A 20,567-nucleotide genomic window follows, 5' to 3' on the forward strand; every position below is an offset into this window, starting at 1 on the left:
TAAGCTAAACAACCACAGTATATATGCAGAGGACATACAGTAGACACATGCAGGCTCAATAATTGCCACTTCAGTCTCTTTGAGCTCTATGAGCCCTGCCAGTTTATTTGATTGTCAGCAATGTTCTCCTGGTGTCCTCGGCTCCTCTGGCTCTTACAGCCCTACTTTGACCCCATTCCTTGGGGATCCCCTAGTTCCACGTTATGTTTGTCTGTTGGTCTTTGTATCTACTCCCATCAGCTACTAGAAAAAGCTTTCTGGGAATCTTTTTTTGAAGCTTGACTCTACTGTGTCAGAGAAGGAATTAGCTTTGATAGCTTATTCTGGCAGGGAAGGTGCCTAATGAATCTGATTTGTGTAACATATTGATTCCATTTGTAACTTTTGGGGTTTTTATTACAATTGTATGGGAAATTGAGTTAGTGATGATTTCCCCAATGCTAGTTGTTTTAAGAAGTCCGACCACAGCAGCTCAGAACAGACCACTCCAGACCACACGGTTCCAAGGGGGAGGAGGTTTATTCAGGGGATAGGGCAAAGGTGGGGAGAGGAAGGTGGAAGAGATAAGAGAGAAGAGAAGTGGAGGCCCGCCATGACCACGTGGAGAGAGAGGAAGGTGGGGGAGGGGGTAGCAAGGGTAAGAGAGAGAGAGAGAGAGAGGTTAATAGAGTAAGAGGATAAGAGTAAGAGAGGAAGAGGAAGAGACTGAGGAGGGGGCAAGCAGCCCCTTTTATAGTGGATCAGGCCTACCTGGCGATTGCCAGGTAACTGTGGGGAGGAGCATACCTGGCTGTTGCCAGGTAACTGGGGAGGTGGAGCTTAGACAGAATCCTAACAACAACAAACATCTATTCAACTCATATATGGATCCCCCCAATTAGATCATAGTATGAATACCACCAAAGTTCAACTTTGTGAACCAATGTATTTGAAAAAGTTACTTGCAGGAGCAGAAATGACTCAATGACAGTTATATCACCAAAGCCCAAATCAGCATGGCTGACAGCTCACAAAAGCGGGGAACCAGGAACATATTGCACAGCCCAGCAGAGAGCTCAACAGGATAGAGAGTGCTCTTACTAAATGATTCCCATCTAAACATTTTCCAGAAAGTACACCTGTCTCAGAGTCTTCTTTGCTGATTGGCTTGTGCACTCTTGGGGGGGGGGTGTAGATCTTAGTCAATCTGGTTATTTTCAGAGACCTCCTAAAACTATTTTGAGTTGTTTACCTTACCGCTTAGGGAGCATCCCTGCTGGTTGAAATGTGTAGATTTCAGAGCAAACTGTTACAATACACTCCACCACTCCCTCTTTCTTGTACTTCTTTCTGCTCCCTCTTCAGCAGTGACCCCCGAGGTTTGGAGGGGGTGACAACGGATGCCCACCTGTGGTTGTTTGAATAAGAATGGTTTAGTTCCCATTGGTTTGAGTATTTGAGTGCTTAGTCATCAGGGAGTGGCACTCTGTGAGAAGAATTAGGAGGTGTAGCCTTGTTGGAGGAAGTGAGTAACTGGGGGTGGGCTTTGAGGTTTCAAAAACCATGCTAAGCCTAGAATCTCTCCCTGGGACTACAGATCAAGATGAAGCTCTCAACTACTTCTCCACACTTGAATGTCTCCATGTTCCCTGTGAAGGTAATAATGAACTCAACGTCTGAAACTGTAAACAAGCCCCAGTTGAACACTTTCTAAGAGTTGCCATAGTCATGCTGTCTCTTCTCAACAATAGAACAATGACTAAGAAACCACCCAAGGCCAAGAAATAGGTCACTAAGTCACAGAGCAGTCAACTGTTGAGGAGCTTCACCAGGCCAGTTAACACCAGAGATAACCAGATGGCAAGAGGCAAGCACAAGAAGATAAACAACAGAAGCCAATGTAATTTGGCACAATTAGAACCTAGTCTTCCCATCACAGAAAGCCCTAGATACCCTAACATACCAGAAAAGGAAGATTCTGACCTAAAATCCCATTCTCATGAAGATGATAGAGGCCTTTAAGGGGGATATAAATAATTCACTTAAAGAAATACAGGAAAACACAATCAAACAGGTGAACAGACTGAAAAAAAATTAGGTCCAAGACCTAAAAATAGAAATGGAAACAAACAAACAAACAAATCACAAATGGAGGCAACTCTGGAGATGGAAAACCTACAAAAGAGACCAAGAGCTACAGAAGGAATCATCACCAACAGAATACAAGAGATAGAAGAGAGATTCTCAGGCATAGAAGATACCATAGAAGATATTGATACAACAGTCAAAGAAAATACAGAGTCTGAAAAGCTCCTCAGCCAAAACATCCAGTAAATTCTGGACACAATGAATAGAACAAACCCCAAAACAACAGGAATAGAAGAGAGTAAAGATTCCCATTTCAAGGACCAGAAAACATCTTCAACAAAATTATAGAAAAAAAACGTCTAAACCTGAAGAAAGGGATGGCCATAAATATACAAGAAGGATACAGAACACCGAATATATTGAACATGAAAAGAAAATCCTCTCATCATATAATAATCAATACACTAAATGCACAGAACAAAGAAAAATATTAAAAGCAGTAAGGTATAAAGACCAAGAAACATATAAAGACAGATCTATCAGAATTATACCAGATTTCTCAACAGACACTCTAAAAGCCAGAAGATCCTAGACAGATGTCATCCAGACCCTAAGACAACACAAATGCCAGCCCAGAATACTACATCCAGCAAAACTCTCAATCTTCATAGATGGAGAAATCAAGATATTCCATGAGAAAACCAAATTTAAACAATATCTTTTCACTAATCCATCCCTGCAGATGATACTAGAACAAAATGTCCAACATAAGGAGGGAAACTACACCCAAGAAAACACAAAAAATTAAACATTTCACAACAAACCCCAAAAAAGAAAAACATACACATATAATACCATATGGAACAACAAACACAGCAGGAACTAACACAACACTGGTCTTTAATATCTCTCAAAATTAATGAACTCAATTCTCCAATAATAAGACATAAACTAACAGACTGGATATGTAAACAGGATCCAGCAATTTTCTGCATACAAGAAATGCACTTCAGTGACAAAGGCAGACACAATTTCAGAGTAAAAGGCTAGAAAAAAGTTTACTAAATAAATGGTCCAAAGAAACAAGCTGGAGTAGCCATTCTAATATCCAATAAAATACTTTCAACCACAAAATATCAAAAGAGCTGGGGAAGGACACTTTATACTCATCAAGGGAAAAATCCACCAAGATAAAGTCCCAATTCTGAATCCATGCCCCAAATTCAAGGGCACTCCTATTCCTGAAAGAAACTTTACTAAAACTCAAAAACACATTGAAGCTCACACAATAATAGCAGGAATCTTCAACATCCCACTCTCACCAATGAACAAGTAAATGAAACAGAAACTAAACAGAGACACACTGAAACTAACAGAAGTTATGAAACAAATTAGAATAGATAGATAGATAGATAGATAGATAGATAGATAGATAGAGAACATTTCATCCAAAAACTAATGATATACCTTCTTTTCAGCACCTCATGGTACCTTCCCCTAAACTGACCATATAATCAGACACAAAACAAGCCTCAACAGGTTGATACAAGAAGACTGAAATAGTTTCATGGATAATATCAGATCACCAAAGACTGAGGCTAGATCTCATTAACAAAAACAACAGAAAGCCCATGTACTCATGGGAATTGAACAACTCTCAATGATAAATTTGTCAGGGAAGAAATAAGAAAGAAATTAAGATTTCTAGAATTCAATAAAAATGAAGGCACATTGAAACTCACACAATAAAAGTAGGAGTCTTCAACATCCCACTCTCACCAATGAACAGGTCAATGAAACATAAACTAAACAGAAACACAGTGAAATAACCATACCCAACCTTATGGGACACAATGAAAGCAGTGCTAAAAGGAAAATTCATAGCACTAAGTACCTTCATAAAGAGATTAGAGAGATCCTACACTAGAAACTTAATAACACACATGAAAGCTATTAGAACAGAAAAGAAGCAAACACACCCAAGAGGAGTAAGTTGCGGGGAATAATCGAACTCAGGGCTAAAATCAACCAATTGGGAAAAAAAAGAGAAGAATACAGAAAGAAAGAAAGAAAGAAAGAAAGAAAGAAAGAAAGAAAGAAAGAAAGAAAGAAAGAAAGAAAGAAAGATAGATAGATAGATAGATAGATAGATAGAGTAACAAAACCAAGAGCTAGATAAACCTTTAGTTAAACTATCTAAGGGCACAGAGATCCAAAATAACAAAATCAGGAATAAAAAGAGACACAAAACAAAAGAAAGAAAGGAAGTTCAAAAGATCATCAGATCTTACTACAAAAGCCTATAATCAACAAAACTGGAAAATCTAGATAAAATATATGATTTTCTAGACAGTTAAATTAAGATCAGGTAAAATATCTAAACAGTTCCATAATTCCTTAAAAAAATAAAAAAAATAGAAGCAATTATTGCAAACCTCCAAAGGGGGAAAAAAAAATAAAACCCAGGTCACGATGGTTTTAGTGCAGAATTCTACCAGAATTTCAAAGAAGAGCTTATACCAATACTCCCTCAAACAATACCATAAAAGAAAAACTGAAAGTAATGCTACCAAACTCATTCTATGAAGCAATAGTCACCCTGATACCCAAACCACATAAAAACTCAACAAGGAAAGAGAAATTCAGCCCAATTTCTCCTATGAACATTGATACAAAAATAGTCAATAAAATACTTCTTATAAACTGAATTCAGAAACACATCAAAACTATCAACCATCAAGATCAAATAGGCTTGATCCTGGGGATGCAGGGTAGTTCAATATACAAAAATTCATCACTGTAATCACCATACTAACAAATTGAAAAAAATTACATGAATATTTTATTGGATGCTGAAAAGCATCTTCATGTTAAAGGTATTAGAGAAATCATAGATACAGAGCACATACCTAAACACAATTAAAGCAATATACCAAAAGCCAATAGCCAACATCAAAGTAAACGGAGAGAAACTTAAAGCATTCCCCCTAAAAACAGGGTTAACTCTCTTCCTCTCTAGTCCATATAGTACTTGAAGTCATAGTTAGAGCAATTAGACAATAAATGGAGATCAAGGGGATACAAGTTGGAAAGGAAGAATTTAAAGTATCATTATTTGTAGATGATATGATACTATACATAAGCAACTCAAAAAATTCTACCAGAGAACTTCTACATCTGATAAACAAGGTCATCGAAGTGTCTGAATATAAAATTAACTCAAACAAATCAGTAACCCTCCTTTATACAAATGACAAATGGGCTAAGAAGGAAATTGGGGAAATAACATTTTTTACAATAATCACAAATAATATAAAAGACTATGGTGTAACTCTTCTAACCAAGCAAGTGAAAGATCTGTATGACAAGAATTTTAAGTCCCTGAAGAAAGAAATTAAAGAAGACCTTAGAAGATGGAAAGATCTGCCATGCTCATGAGTTGGTAGGATTAACAGTAAAAATAGCCATCTTCCGAAAAGCAATCTACAGATTCAATGCAATATAACACAATTCTTCACAGGCATGGAAAGGGAAACTCTCAACTTCATATGAAAACAAAACAAAACAAAACCCCATAGGATAATAAAAACAATTCTCAAGAATAAAAGAATTTCTAGGGGAATCACCTTCCCTGACCTCAAGCTATATTACAGAGCAATAGTGGAAAAACAAACAAACAAACAAACAAAACACATGGTATTGGTACAGAGACAGACAGGTTGATCAATGGAATAAAATTGAAGACCCAGAAACAAACCCACACACCTGTAGACACTTATCTTTGACAAAGAAGCCAAAACCATACAATGGAAAAACAAAAGCATCTTCAACAAATGGTGCCAGTCTAACTGGCAGTCTCCATGTATAAGAATGCAAATTAATCCACATTTTTACAAAGCTCAAGTCCAAGTGGATCAAGGACCTCTGTATAAACTGAATATACTGAATATACTGATATACTGAATCTAGTAGAAGAGAAAGTTCCAGATACTCTCAAATGTATTAGCACAGGAAAAATTTCCTGAACAGATCACCAGTAGCTCAGACTCTAAGATCAACAATTGACAAATATGACCTCATGAAACTGAAAAGCTTCTATAAGGCAATGGGCACTGTCAATAGGACAAAATGGCAACCTGCAAATTGGTAAAAGTTCTTCCCTAAACCTACATCCAATAAAGAGCTAATATCCAAAATATTCAGGCTAGCTCATTCGGTAGAGCATGGGACTCTTAATTCCAGGGTCGTGGGTTCGAGCCGCACTTTAGGTGAGACTTGTAACTAGTAATATTTAGAAAAAGCACAGGCCAGCTATCTAATCATTGGGGGCGGCTCTGTTTAGCTCTGGCTACCATGTTCCACACTAGAAGCAGCCAGAAGCCATGCACCACAGTTAGAAGCAGGCAGAGGCCAGGCGTGCCACAACTAGACCCATGAGAGGCTATCATGGGGATGGCTCTGCCAGTCCACCACACTGCATCCACAAAGCTCAGCTGAACCCCAGACAGTATTTGCCATCCTCACAGCACCAGGTAGAAATGAGACTCTTAAAACTTAATGATTATCTAAAGAATTTATATATTTAGAAATGCTCAATCAACAAGATGCCCACACATTAGAGTTGTTACCCAATATCTAATCTTTTGATAGAAGTTGCTACCTAGGACAGCTTTCGACTCATCTGTCATTCTCCATGGCTGATAGCCTGCTTCTTCTCCTTTCCTTCCTGTCTTTCTCCCCTTCTTCTTTTTCTTCTCTCTTCTTCTCCCAGCTCCACCTTCTCTTCTACTGCCTAATCAATGAGCTCCACTGTGAATACAATGTAGCAGAATAAATATCCTGCTACACTCAAGATGTTGGACTCCAAAAAATTCAAACCCAATTAAAAATGGGGTGCAGAGTTAAACAGAGAATTCACAAGAGAAGAATCTCAAATACCCAAGAAGCACTTAAAGAAATGTTCACCATCCTTAGTCATCAGGAAAATGCAAATCAAAACTACCCTGCTATTCTACCTTACACCAATCAGAATGGATAAGAAAAAACACTCAACTGATGGTACAGATTGGCAAGGATTTGGAGAAAGAGGACCCTCCATTGCTGGTATGATTGAAAACTGGAACAACCACTCTGGAAATACTATTCAGCTAGTAAAACTGAGGACATTATGAATTTTGCAGGCAAATGGAAAGAACTACAGAATATCATCCTAAGTGAGGTGACCTAGACCCAAAATGACATGCATGAGAGGAGCCTAGCATGGCTGTCCTCTGAGAGGCTCTATCAGCAGCTGACTGAAACAGATGCAGATACCTACAGCCAACCATTGGACCTAAGTCAGGGACCCCTATGGAAGAGTTAGGGAAAGGACTGAAAGAACTGAAGGGTATTGCAACCCCATAGGAAGACTAACAACATCAACCAAGCTAGAGCCCTGGGAGTTCCCAGAGAATGAGCCACCAACCAAGAGCAGGCATGGGCTGATCTGTGGCTCCCTGCACTTATATAGCAGAGTACTACCTCTCCTCAGTAGGAAAGGAGGCATTTAATCCTGTAGAAACTTGATGCCCCAGGAAGGGGGTGTTAGTGGGGATGAGGTGGGGTAGGTAGGTGGGTGAATGGAGGAGCACCCTCTCAGAAGCAAGGGGGAAGAAGGTAAAGAACTCAGGGAGAGGAAAGAGGAATGGCACAATATTTTGAATGGAAATAAAGAAAATAATTTAATAATAATAATCGTAATAATGATGATGATGAAGAAGAAGAAGAAGAAGAAGAAGAAGAAGAAGAAGAAGAAGAAGAAGAAGAAGAAGAAGAAGAAGAAGAAGAAGGAGAAGAAGAAGAAGGAGAAGAAGAAGGCAAGTTACCATGGGATAAATGATACCATTAATCTTGTATTGATGCTTTTGGAGTATTTACAAACCCAAACCCTACCTGAACCCATCCTTCCATTCCTCCAAAACCTTTACCCAGGATCTTTTAGTACTTCTGTAATGCTGCCCCTTGTACATTGTGCCCCATGTATGTTCCTCCTCACCTCTCAAAGAAAGAATCAAGTCTTGGGGACCTCTTGCTGGGATTTCTCAAATTTTATGTTTCAGAATTTGACTAGAACACTCAGATGATTTCAGTTTGTAAACCCAAAGCCATCCTAAGGCCCGATGATATGAAGTGGGGAAATAAATACATCTGTGTTGAAGAACCTTTTGTTGGAACTAATACTGCCAGAGCTGTGCATGAAAAGCATAAGTTTGATATGATCAAAGATCAATTTTTAAAGTCCTGGCAGGTATTGAAAAACAAGAGAGATCTAAACAGTGTTCTACTTTTGAGAGCTACTACCCTGAAAAAAATAACTGGTCTCTAATTCTTAAATTCTTCCAAGAAATAAAAAACAATAGTTACATCATAATTCACTTTGTTTATCTCTATCATGGTCTATTTTTAATGTTCTTGTTTTCAGGGTTTTTTTTAAACATACTCATATATATGTATTATACATTTTATTATGACATTTTCTTCTTTTTGACATTTTCTAATAAACTCTTTGATTGAAAAATGTATTTTTAAATGTTTACATCGATGATTAGAATTATCATGGCATGACTTTTTAGTACAAAATATATCTTGAAAAATTACCTGAATGAATAACGTTCTGATATAATGTCAAGTACTTGTACCACATGCTTATACTGAAGAACTGTGTAGAATTTTTGAAAAACATCTAAGTAATACGGACTTAGTGTAAGTGGCTGTAGACAGTAGTCTAGCTCAGCTCTAGTCAAGTAAAGATTCAAGCTAGTTCTTCAGTTACTTGAAGCAAACAAGATCTTTGATTCAGTGGACTAACTCACTGTAGAGTCTTGACTCCTTAGGATAGACTGTCTGAAGTGTGTCTGTGTTAGTGTGATTAGCACTTCACACCTTGCTTTGATAGACTTTGGAGTTTGCTTTAGGTTTTTGTGTTGAACCAATATATTTTTCACTGTTGTAAATGGAACGCTAACAGCAGTTTGTGACTTGTTTATGAACTGCTTGAAAGCAGACTCCGACTTAGATATTTTGGAAAAGAGTGACGTTTCCTATGCTTTCTGATAGCACAGTGAACTATGCTCTGTTGCTTCACCTCTGCTTTACCAGTTTGATTTTCCTCATGATAGGGAACAGCAGAAAACTGAAACAACAAAGATAGAATCATATCCTATTTGTAGAATCAGGTTTCTGTGGATTATAATCTAAACTGGAATTTTTAGACAGTAAGCCACTACAGAGTGTTTTAGATAAGACAATAAAGTTATAAATAAAAGTTTAACATTTATACAAAAAATTTTTTTAGTATTTCTTTTCCACATGAAAGTAGTAGCTCAGGAACAAGCTATGCTGTTTATTAAGATTGTTTTAGCTTATGTAAATTCTTGTAAAATGATCAGTACCTGTAAATTTTAATAAAAAATGTAATCTTGAAGGCAGTTTTAACTTTTTCAAAGATTGCAAACTTATTATAGGCCTATAGTGGTACAGTTTATACCACTAAACTATTTTTGCAGAACAATTAAAAGAACTAAAACTTTCGCTTTGTTTGACTTACAAATAGTGCATATTTTTTTTGTATGCTGTCAAATGGAAGAAAGTTTGTATCTGGGAAAAACCAGATTACATGAGGTTAACTACAGAAGTGGGCATTAACATTTTTTCATTCAACAAATGAGCTTCTGATGGAAGACAATCATTTGCCTGGCAATAGGAGAAAATGATCATCAAAACTAGGCATGTTTCATACTCAACCTTGTTAGAGTGGAAAAAAAAGTCACTAATTAGTCATCATTACACAGGAAGCACTTGACGCTCTGATTTGTGAACCGGATCTTGTTCTTGGCCTGTCAATGTAGCTCTAGTATTGTATAAACATTTTTGCAGATAGCTTCTTATTGCACCAATTTAGGTTTAGTATTTTATCTGTCTCTGAGCTGTTCCGTGAAGGTTCTCACATGCTTGACACATAGAAACATCAGCTACTGTTAAGTCTCTAAACTTAAATCTGTTGCCACGTTCTTGACAATTCATTGGCTGCCTTGGAACCAATCAGCAGACAATGGAAGTCTTCATTCATCCTTTCTTTAAACTTGCCTCGATTTTCAATCTTATCTGTAAATGTACCAATATACTCACAGTAACTCTTTCCAAGAGAGTTTGCATTTTATTTCTCCCTTTCTTTTACAACTGTATTCAATTTATGAAGAAATCCTTCCCCTCTGTCTCAGACACCTGTTAACTCTGCTCCCCTTTGAACTGGAAGACATGAGATGGAGCCCTAACACTGTTGAGAGAGCTTTTTAGCTGATCCCCAAGCTTCTAGCTTACCTTCTTGTAAGTGTCGTTCTAGGGAGAAATTCAACTTCTATCAACATAAATCAGGTTATATTAAACTTTGTTTAAAATATATCAATATTTTCCACATTTTAATTGAATAAAATTCAGCTTCTGTGAACATTAGTCAGCCCATTTCGTTCTGCCTCCCACCTTTTCCATACTATGGACATAATAGCCTTTTCCTGTTTCTTTACATGCTGGCCTCTTTCCTACTCATTTCACATTGACTGCCCTGGAACATTCTTTATCAACAGCTTAACTTCCTCCTCGAGATTCTCTGAGGAATTTAAAAAAAAAAAAATCCCTCTATGCTGCTCATAACCTCAGAACTTTGTTAATTTCCTCCAATTCCAGAGATGTGTTTCTTTGTGTTTCTACATATCTACCCTCTCACTATAAACCTGACTTGTTAGTAGCAGACCGTGATGTCTAATCATCAGTTAGTAGGTGTTGATCAAAGTAGAAGCTGTCAGCATGGTGGGGAAGCTTGTATTTGACCTATCAACAAAGTATCCTGACAAAAGCAATGGTGATCCATGACTGAATTGATGTTTACAATGACAGATTTAATAAATATTATCATTAATGAGCAACACTTTTTTTACAGGAGAACAAAACAGGAACTACTTTTACATCTCTGTTATTTTTAAAAAAAACACATTCTTGAATTCTTGCGTTTTGACATTTAAAAATTTCTGAACTGAGGCTGAAGTAATGAGTCGTTGGTTATAGCACTAGCTGTTCCTGCAAAAGCCCCCTGGTCCAAATGCCAGAACCTTAATGACAGATTACAACTGTCTGTAACTCCAATTCCAAGGGACGCAACACACTCTTCATGCCTCTGTGGGCCCTGTAAACCACTGGTAACAAACAAAAGAAAAGAAATAAATATTTTAAAAAGAAATGTTAAAAATAAACCTACTGTTCTATCAAACAAAGAAGTCTACCTTACTGGATAAATCCACTCTCCTGTCTTTGTGCTTAATGAAAATACATAGAAAAATTAGTCTAGTGGGGGCCAGAGAGATGGTGCAGAGAGTAAGTACACTGAACAAGGTTAAATTCCAAATACCCTCATGGTAGCTCACAGCCATGGTAACTCCAGCTCCAGAGGTCTGACACCTTTATCTGGCTTCTGATTCACCAGGCCCACATGATGCACAGAAATACATGTATACAAAACACCCATACACATAAAATACATTCATTAAAAAAAAATAAGTCTATCCAATGCCAAGCCTTATAGTAGGAAAGATGTTGCTACTTTGGTGATCTTTTCAGCTCTCGACAGTATAACTCTAAATCTTAGATAGAACTGCTTTCCAGTCTGTATATTGTTAATATATGGGGATTAAAGAAAGATTGAATCTGATGTTCAACAGAGTGAAACACTAGTTCTAAAAAATGATTTATTCCCCATAATTCTGAACTAGTGACAACATCTTAATTTGTTTAAGTACTAAGTGTATTAATTAATTGAACAGGCATTCAATGAGCAAGGAAGACTTAACAGAACAGGTCACAGACTTAACACTACAAAAACAATATATTCTAATCCCAATACGAAGGAGAAAAGGAGATGCCAATGGAGAAGAGATATTTCCCAAAGAACTTATCCTATCCTCTCCTTTCTGCAAATTTGACCAAGGCCATGGACAAAGGGAGAGGTGAGGTGACAGAGTAAAGACAGACATGAGATTTGAAGTGTAAAGCTGTGGGGTGGAAGGACAGAACTCTTGTGATAATGACCCTGGGCTAGGGAATGTAAACAGGAGAGTTGGTGCTCTTTTCAGATCATGTGAAGACACTGCTGACTACAAAATGTATCCTTATTTAGCAATGTTCAAATGTGTTTTATAAGGCAAACGATGCTCTTAAATGGATGAGATTTAGCAGCACAGCAGAGAGGATACAGGAAAGCAACCCAGTTGTTCTAGGTTTGCTCAGAGTAAAAGCTCCTTCCAAACGCTAATAGCAAATTGTAAAGTTCCAAAGAACAGCCATACCGATGCTCCTAGTTGTAAAACCTTTCTAATGTCACTTCCTAAACATCTCTTGGGTTTATGTTTCTATCTGTATATATCAGTTCTGACTGTGTTTCTCAAATTTCTTTTTTTTTAGTGTGCATTGGTGTTTTTGCCCACATATATGTTTGTGGGGTGGTGTAAGATCCCCTGGAGCTGGAGTTGTAGACTGTTGTGAGCTGCCATGTAAATAGTAGGAATTAAACCAGGGTCCTCTAGAAAACAACAAGTGCTTTTAACCACTGAGCAATCTCTGCACCCCGTTTCTCACATCTCTTAGATAATACAAAATGGCCTCCTGGCAAGCTTGCCTATGCTTGATTTAGCCATCTTTAGTTATTCTCACTTTGCAATGTAATCTCCACGACTTTCTATTAAAATCATCATCTGTGTCTGAGCCTCCCCCAGGATTACCTTCCCACTGGATTCAGCATTGCTGTTTACTCATTCTTTTGAGGTTCCCTCTCTCACAATCCCTGTGATCCTTCAGCCCAGCCTCAAAGACATTGGCTCAATCTAGTGTTTATCCTGGTCTTCTCAAGATAGAGTTCACAGAGGATGGCTGTCTGCCTTAAAACCCCTATTTCTTCCCCATTCTAGCTATCAGTCCTTCTATTACCAAAGATCTTTAAAGATCTTACCAGTGTTTTCCCAGTGAAACTTTTGTCTTTTTCACACTACTTGTTATGTTGTTTAGTAATTATCTAAATGATTTTAAATTTTTCACAAAAACATACATTCCATTAGGATAGATCTCCTAGACCATATTCTGAAATGGATTATGGTCATTTGTTGTTGTAACGAATAAAGGAATAAATCATGATGCTTCTGCAGGAACTAAAGCTCGTGTCACTTCTTGCAACCACAATATAGAGAATAAATTACCTAGGAATGAAATTTGATATAATTTGAACTACAGAGAACAAAGGAATGTGGTGACTCTGAACCCCTATCTCGAGATGCCAAAACCATGTCTGCTACACTTATTTAACTTGGCACCTTTCTTCTTCCTGTTTACAAAGACATTTTTTCCCACAATGTGTCCAGGAAGAACTGAGCATGTAAAACTTAAATTATCATTGATAGATACAGTTCTGTTTCAGTGGAAGGCCTTTTTATTCTAAGCACTGTCAACATCACCTTATGGAACAGTAACACTTTATATAGACTCACACATGGTAGATGCTTGTGTCTCTCTTACAAAACAATCTAATATGGTATCCTAGGGTTGACAGCATATACCTACATACTCAAGGACTCTGTTGCCACCATCCTGAGCTGTCTTATTCCCTGGCGCTTCTGTCCTTTGCATTTAATGACAGAAGGAGAAGGTACAGAGATAAGATAACCTAGAGATAAAAAGCCCTCTGCTTGAAGGACACACATCACTTTGCCACATGGTCTGCTGACAGTTAAAACAAACAGTGTCAGATGCAAGGATGTGTCTCCACCTTGGTGTAGTCACCATCCAATGACACTGTCATTCAGTCCAGGCAGTAAGTCATCTTAGCGTACCTGTTTCATCATTCCCAATCTATATTTTAGAGAGCACAGGCTAACCCAGAAGCCAGGTCTCCCAATCCCACCTCTAAAATGTCTATCAAATTCACCTGCTTCTTCCTATTTCCACTGTCAACCGGTCCAGCCAACACTGCTCCTCTGCTGGACTCTCTCTATGTTCATCTTTGCCCTTGTCTCCATGATTCCCAACAGTGGGCAATTGAAAATTTCTCAAATGTATATAACTCCGCTGCTTCCTGGCATTAAGTCTGTTTAGGTTTGGATGTAAAAGTGGAATAAAACTGAAAGCTCCAGTTCCACCCTGATGTTGCCTATGGTGCTACGTGGTGGCCTTTAGCTCTAGCTTCTGTGTGTCCATCTTGGGTTCACCCTGACCTGATTCCGTGTGCTAAATTCAGACACACCTCTGTACTCCCTACTTTCTGCAACCAGGCCTTGTTGCAAGAGGTCTTTCCTTGACCCTCCATATTGAAGTAGGATCCTCAACTCCCATTCCCTGCTTTTTCTCAACTCCTGTTGCTTTCTTACCATTTTTCAGAGTATGATTTTTTTTTTAGCCCATTTATTTGTTCACTTTTCATCTGATGTGCCTTAAATATATATTCCCCTAAAGGGTGAAGTGTTGCTCATCTTCTTCTCCTTTCGATATATGATACAAGAAGCAGTACCTCTCCCTGGAAGCTGACTGATACATAGCCGTTAGTAAAGAATGGGTTCTGAGAACAAGTATACACACAGTATATGAGTAAGCAAACAAATGAATGGTCATTATTTGTTTTTCCCATGTGAGGTGTATTGAATGTAAATACAGCTTTCAGCTATATTAAAAAGAGACTTTGTTTCCTTAACACGATTTCCTCAAATGAAGAACTATGTATTATCTTACAATATTAGAGCTTAGATTACATAAATGTTATGTCAAGAGTCTAGCAAAGTGTTTTTAATGTGGAAGTGGCTTAAAACGTGTTTTATTCCCAGAGGATATAGTCTGTAATCCAGATCTCTGTGAGTCAAAGTCACTAGGGCATCTTAATTCCTACTCCTCCTTCTCCTCCTCTTCTTCTTCAGTTCCTCTGGTTTCACAATGGGTTATTACAGAGATGCAATGTGTCACTAAGATTTAAACCATTCAGAAGACAGAAGGTCTCTCTCTTGGCCAAAGGCATTGGTTCTACAATTGAAACATATGCTAATCACCATAAAGGAATGGCTTGGTTAGTACTTCTAAGAAAGATTTTCCCACCCACTCTTTTTTTTTTTTTTTTTTTTTTTTTTTTTTTTTTTTTTGACTAAAAATTGCAAAGCTGAGAAAAGATTGAATTTTGGGGCTTCTCTGGCTACCACATAAATACTTAGTCTAAAACTGAAACATGTTAAATTCAAGCCAAGAAGCAAAAGAAGTATGGTACTTTGTGTATAAGCACATGCACATGTCATTGTATCTAGTGATGTCCTGAAATAATTTGATTTTAAGAAGTGAGTTGTCTGTTTTCTTCGCCTACAGCAGCACAGATTTTGTGATAGCGGCAACATATGGAGAAAGACTTTCTCCCTTTGGAGTATTCCTGTATTTACTCTTTGAGGGATGTTTTTGGCATTGGTCATAGGGTCTCAGCGCACAAAAGCTAAGGCAGGAGAAAGCCTACAATGACAGCATCTCCCACTCTAGAAGTGAAAACAGACTTGTAAGCAAACAAGTGGTGTCCCTGGAGGTAATGGTGTTGTGGCGTGAAGAAGGAAGTGATCAAGGACGCTTGTTGGAGTGGGATGAGTAGACAGAGAACAGAAAAGGGGATGGGGCAGCAATTATGGTCCAAGTGTAGGGGGTGGGGCAGGTTTAGGAAAAGGTCACCTAGAAAGTAGAAGCAAAGACAAAGATCCTAAGGCTGACTTATGTGCATTGACAAGTTAGTGGGAGGGGGCGGGGGGAAAAAAACCTCTCCTGCTGTTCCTGAAACTTTCAGTGAGAAAAGGTAGTTGTGGATGAAGGAAAAGAACTCCCAATTTTCCCTTAATTCCAGATTCTTACATTTCATGTCTTATAATCGCTTCCCATTTTGTCTCTCTGCTACCAATGTGTTTCTGTTCTCTATAAAATAAATAACTATATCGCTCGGTGACTTTTTATCAAAAAAAAAAAAAGTATTCTCTCTCCTTTGCCTTCATGTTATGATGTTTTAAGAAAATCTTGGTTGATGTATATTCACTCACATTCCTATTCTCTTTCTCCCTTTCCTTCTCTGCTCCCTCCCCCTCCCTTCCCAAGCCCTTACTCTCTCCTCCCATACCAGCTCTCTTTGTCTCTGCCTTTTGTCCCTGTTCCCAGAATCCCAAGATCCTGCCACAAAATCCCAAGAGTGAATGGGAGTCAGGGCCGAGATGTGTTGAACAGAGCTGCTGGAAAGCGAGAGGAAGGAAAGAATTCTTACTCCTAAAACCCATGCATTCTTCAGCCTAGCTCCCACCATAGCTCTCTGTCCATGTGGTCCCCCATCAATGATGCATAGTAAAGAATGAGAAATCCTGGCCTAGAAGATGTAAAGCAGTTGGTGGAGGGTTCATTGTAGCTCTCCGCAAACCTCTCTCTGTCTTCTGATGTGGACGGAAATGATCTCAGCCTGCCACGCTCCCCTAGCTTCTGCCTCTAGCTGGGTGGTGCAGCTGCAAAGCATGTGCTGTGAACCTTGTAAGCTCACAATGAGAGGCACGGATCCACAACCATGGTGGTAGCTGAGAGACATGTGAGACCAGAAGCGTGGTGGCCTTAGCAGTAGGAGTCATGGGGTCTTCTGTGTTACTAGAGAGGGCCTTTGTGACCCCCAATGCAAAGGACCTTAGAGCCCCAGGTTCAGAGATGTTTATGTGCAGCTTCTAAGATGAAGTCCGTGACCTCTCACGGATGCAGGCTGGGGTGAGAAGCCCGTGCTCACAGGAAGTCAGTGGTTCCCCTTTTAACAATACCTGCCCCCAATTCAGCCTTCTTACCCGCCTTCACAGCTCTTTGTACTAAACAGAGAAGCTGACCTGCTCTCTGCAGTCCCATCCCTTGTCTGGGACTTCCTCCCAGGAACCTGGAGGAGGTGGGGTTGCTGGAGCGGGAAGGAGCAGACTGGGTTGCATAGCACCCAGTGAGGTTGAATATCAAGTTCACAGATGTATGGACTTAGTTCAATGCCTGGGTTAGAGTTCCCCTGGGCGTTGTGTGGTGGAAGTGAGTTGCAGAAGTGTAATTCCTTCCTTCCGCATGACAACATCTCAAAGTTCACATGCATATTACAAGCACATTAGGGCCAGCAGCTCTTCCTGAACAAGGAAGGCCTCCTCCTGACTCACATGTAGGCCGTACAAGCCTACATCCTGTCCCTGATGCATCATTCCAACTCCATATAGGAGAGATTGGGTGTGCTCAGAGTGATACTGTCATAGACCCAACTCCAACTCCGTACAGGATTTGGGAGCACCTGGAATGGGTTGAAAGTCGGCGCTGTACCTCAAGATATGTGGAAAAAGAAAGAGCTTTAACCTCATTACAGGAGGTTAATTATTTCTGTGATGTCCGCAAGTGATTTGAAAGGGAAAAAAAAAAAAGGTATGTGGAACCACCTGGGGACACTACATGTTCATCCTGGCCACCAGGCTAACACAATCTATCCTGTTAGTTGTGCCCTTGTGTCGCTCCTGATCCATATGCGCGAACTGCCCAGAGCCCAGGCACAAAAACCCAGCCCAAGGGCTGGAAAGATAGGACAAAATTACAAGGAGCATTCACCGCGCTTGGAGAAAACCTGGGGATCAGTTTCCAGCAACCGCAGGGCAACGCAGAACCACTTACAACACTAAGGCCCTCTTCTGACCTCAGCAGGGAGCAGGCATGCTCCTGATGCATTTACGTAAATGTAGACAAAACACTCATGAAATAAAGATAAATACATCTTAAAATAAAATAAGACCACATTTGCTCGGCTACAAGATAGTACTGCTTAGGTTAGTAGTAGTCCGTGATGGTAGCTATAAAAAGCTGAATGGAAATCTGACTTTCATGAAAGAATTCACTTGGACCTGGAGCTCCTGGATGTTGTCTCAAATCCCGGAATAAATGGCTGTAGAGCCTATTTAACATATCAAAGTGAACCTGGCAGCCAGGTTCTCCCAGCATCCTTCAGTCTCTACCTGTTTCAGGGCATGGCATACCCCAACGCGTTCTAAACTTCTCCAGCCCAGGGGCTGGGCTGCCCTCCCAGCTCCCCTTCCCTATATAATCCAACCGTTTGGGCTGTGCCACTTTCTTGGTCAGTATCTTAGCCCAGGGTGCCCCTCTTGGTCAGTGTTTCTCTGGCTTTCCTGCTTTCTGAGTCCTCACATGGCTCAGGGTCCTGTCCACTCTGGATTCTCTCAGGTGCGTCTGCCTCTGGCTATGCTCTCCTATAGATCTACAATAAACATTTTCCTCCACCATCCCTGTGAACAGTTGTTTTATTTCTTTTTTATTTCTTGTTTTCATTTACTCCTGGGATCTGGAGAGAAATGGTTATCTTTTTTTTTTAGTTTGACATTTGTAAATAGTGACATACTTTCAAGAGTGTAGGAACAACAACAACAAAGTGAGGATTAAACATGGAATCAAATGTGTGGAGAGCATCTTTATGTGCTGTGTGGAAGCATCACCTGTCAATAAAAAACCGATGGCCAATGAGCTGAGGCAGAACTAGAAGATAGGACATCCGGGAAAGAAAGATAGGATTCTGGGAAATAAGTACAGGAAGTCGCCACAAATACTAATGGAGACAGATTCTTGAACCTGGGGAGAGGTAACCAACCATGTGTCGTGACTTAAAATAGAATAAATAGGTAATTAAGTTATGAGCTAGCAGGAATAAGCCAAGGCTTTTGGAATAGGCATTTACTCATGAAATATTGAGTTTCAGAGTTGTTATCTGTGGGAGCAAAGTGGCTGGCTAAGTGGAAAAACCTGCAGATAAACAAAAGTAATTTAAGGACCATATCAATTTGTATTAAAAGAATTGAGCTGCACAATTGTAGTTAAAAGTATTTTTTTCCCTAGCTTTTGCAAGTTGACCTTCTGAATAAGTCATCTACATGTAAAACAGCACTGAGGAATCTGTGGGATTTATTTCAGGTACATGTTGGGTATGTTTTATCTGAAATGCTTGGTCCTGAGGAGTTTTAGATTTCCTGGAGTTTGAGTTTTTTGTCTATATATAACTGGGTTCTGACCCAGAAGATAAGACTCCCAAATAAAGATGAGATCCATTTGTGTTTCCTGCCCCTTTTACACAGAGACTGAGGTGATTGGATGCAGTATTCTAGGGACTCTGTTTGGCAATGGCTCATCACTAAAGTCAGGTCTGGACTGTTCCATTTGTAGAATCATATCAACACTCACAGAATGTTTTTGAACATTCCAAACCTCAAATTTTCAGATGCTCAACTTGGAATCATATGAATACAGAAGAACAAAGGCTGAAAACTTTGGAGATAAAGTGATAAGCTTTGTCATGGCTACAGCCAAAATACTTGGTAAAACCAACTTAAAAGGAAGAAGAGTTTGTCTTGCTTATGGTGTCAGAGGACTCAGTTCAACATGGCAAAATGGCAGAAGAGTCCATGTGGTAGTGGAGGATGGTGTTGCCTAGTTTCTTCCTCTCTCCTTTTTAATTGTCCCAAGCCCACACAACTTAAATCACCCACATTTAGGGTTAAATATAGAAGGCAATTTGTGTATTAATTTGAATCCTACCCAGCTTGAGCAACTCATAAACTTGATGTTGACCAGAAACACAGTAAACATGAGTGGTAATTTCTCCAAGCAAATGCAAAGACACTGCCTGCTGAGCAGCTCCAGTAATGACTGAAGGCTGAAATGAACACATTTGAGCTTGAATTCAGTTTCCCAATAAAGGCACTTTTATTCCCCACAGCTTGTGAGCTGTCCATCCCTCTCTGTTTCTGTGTCTCCCCCACACCTCTTCTATCATGTCCAATGTCTTAGATGTAGCTCCAGTTCAACCTCGAGTTCAGGTTGACTCAAGCACAGAAATGACTGCTGGAATGGTGCTACTGCAGTCTGAAAGTGCTGAGGACTGTATCTGAGCATCACTCCTGGCAGCACCTGCACTGTCGCCCCTGTGATGTAGGCAGTTTATGATGTAAAAGGATGGTGGTTCATGACATAGACTTGCGCATCCTCAAGTGTACCCATCAGCAGTCCCAGTGTATTCATCTATAGATTTCAGCAGCCGTGATAGAGATGAATATCTCTTTCTGGATATTAATAAGACATTTTTCATATATTGTAACAATTTTGTTCAAACGCTAGCCACCTGGAAATTACTTATGGCCAGACCAAATCAATCATGATCAGACTACAAAATGGTCATGATTTCTAAATTATTAATAGTAGCTGTTATAACACATGACATTGAAATAAGTATAATAAAGTATGTAAAATATTAATTGATTGACACACAAATGCTTAAGTTGCAAGTTCATATCAATAGCTATTATATGTTAATTTATTGTGATATTTTATAACAATTATTCAGCAAAATATACACTATTCATTAACAT

The 20,567-nt window shown here is 39.1% G+C and overlaps 1 pseudogene; it reads left to right on the forward strand.

The window, feature by feature from the left end:
- Window positions 1–7,685: 7,685 nt before the first annotated feature.
- Window positions 7,686–8,431, forward strand: LOC117716462 (poly(A) RNA polymerase GLD2 pseudogene; annotated as a pseudogene).
- The last annotated feature ends 12,136 nt before the right edge of the window (window positions 8,432–20,567 follow it).

The sequence above is a fragment of the Arvicanthis niloticus genome, chromosome 10 (assembly GCF_011762505.2).
Source record: "Arvicanthis niloticus isolate mArvNil1 chromosome 10, mArvNil1.pat.X, whole genome shotgun sequence".
In the NCBI taxonomy this organism is placed as follows: Eukaryota; Metazoa; Chordata; class Mammalia; order Rodentia; family Muridae; genus Arvicanthis; species Arvicanthis niloticus.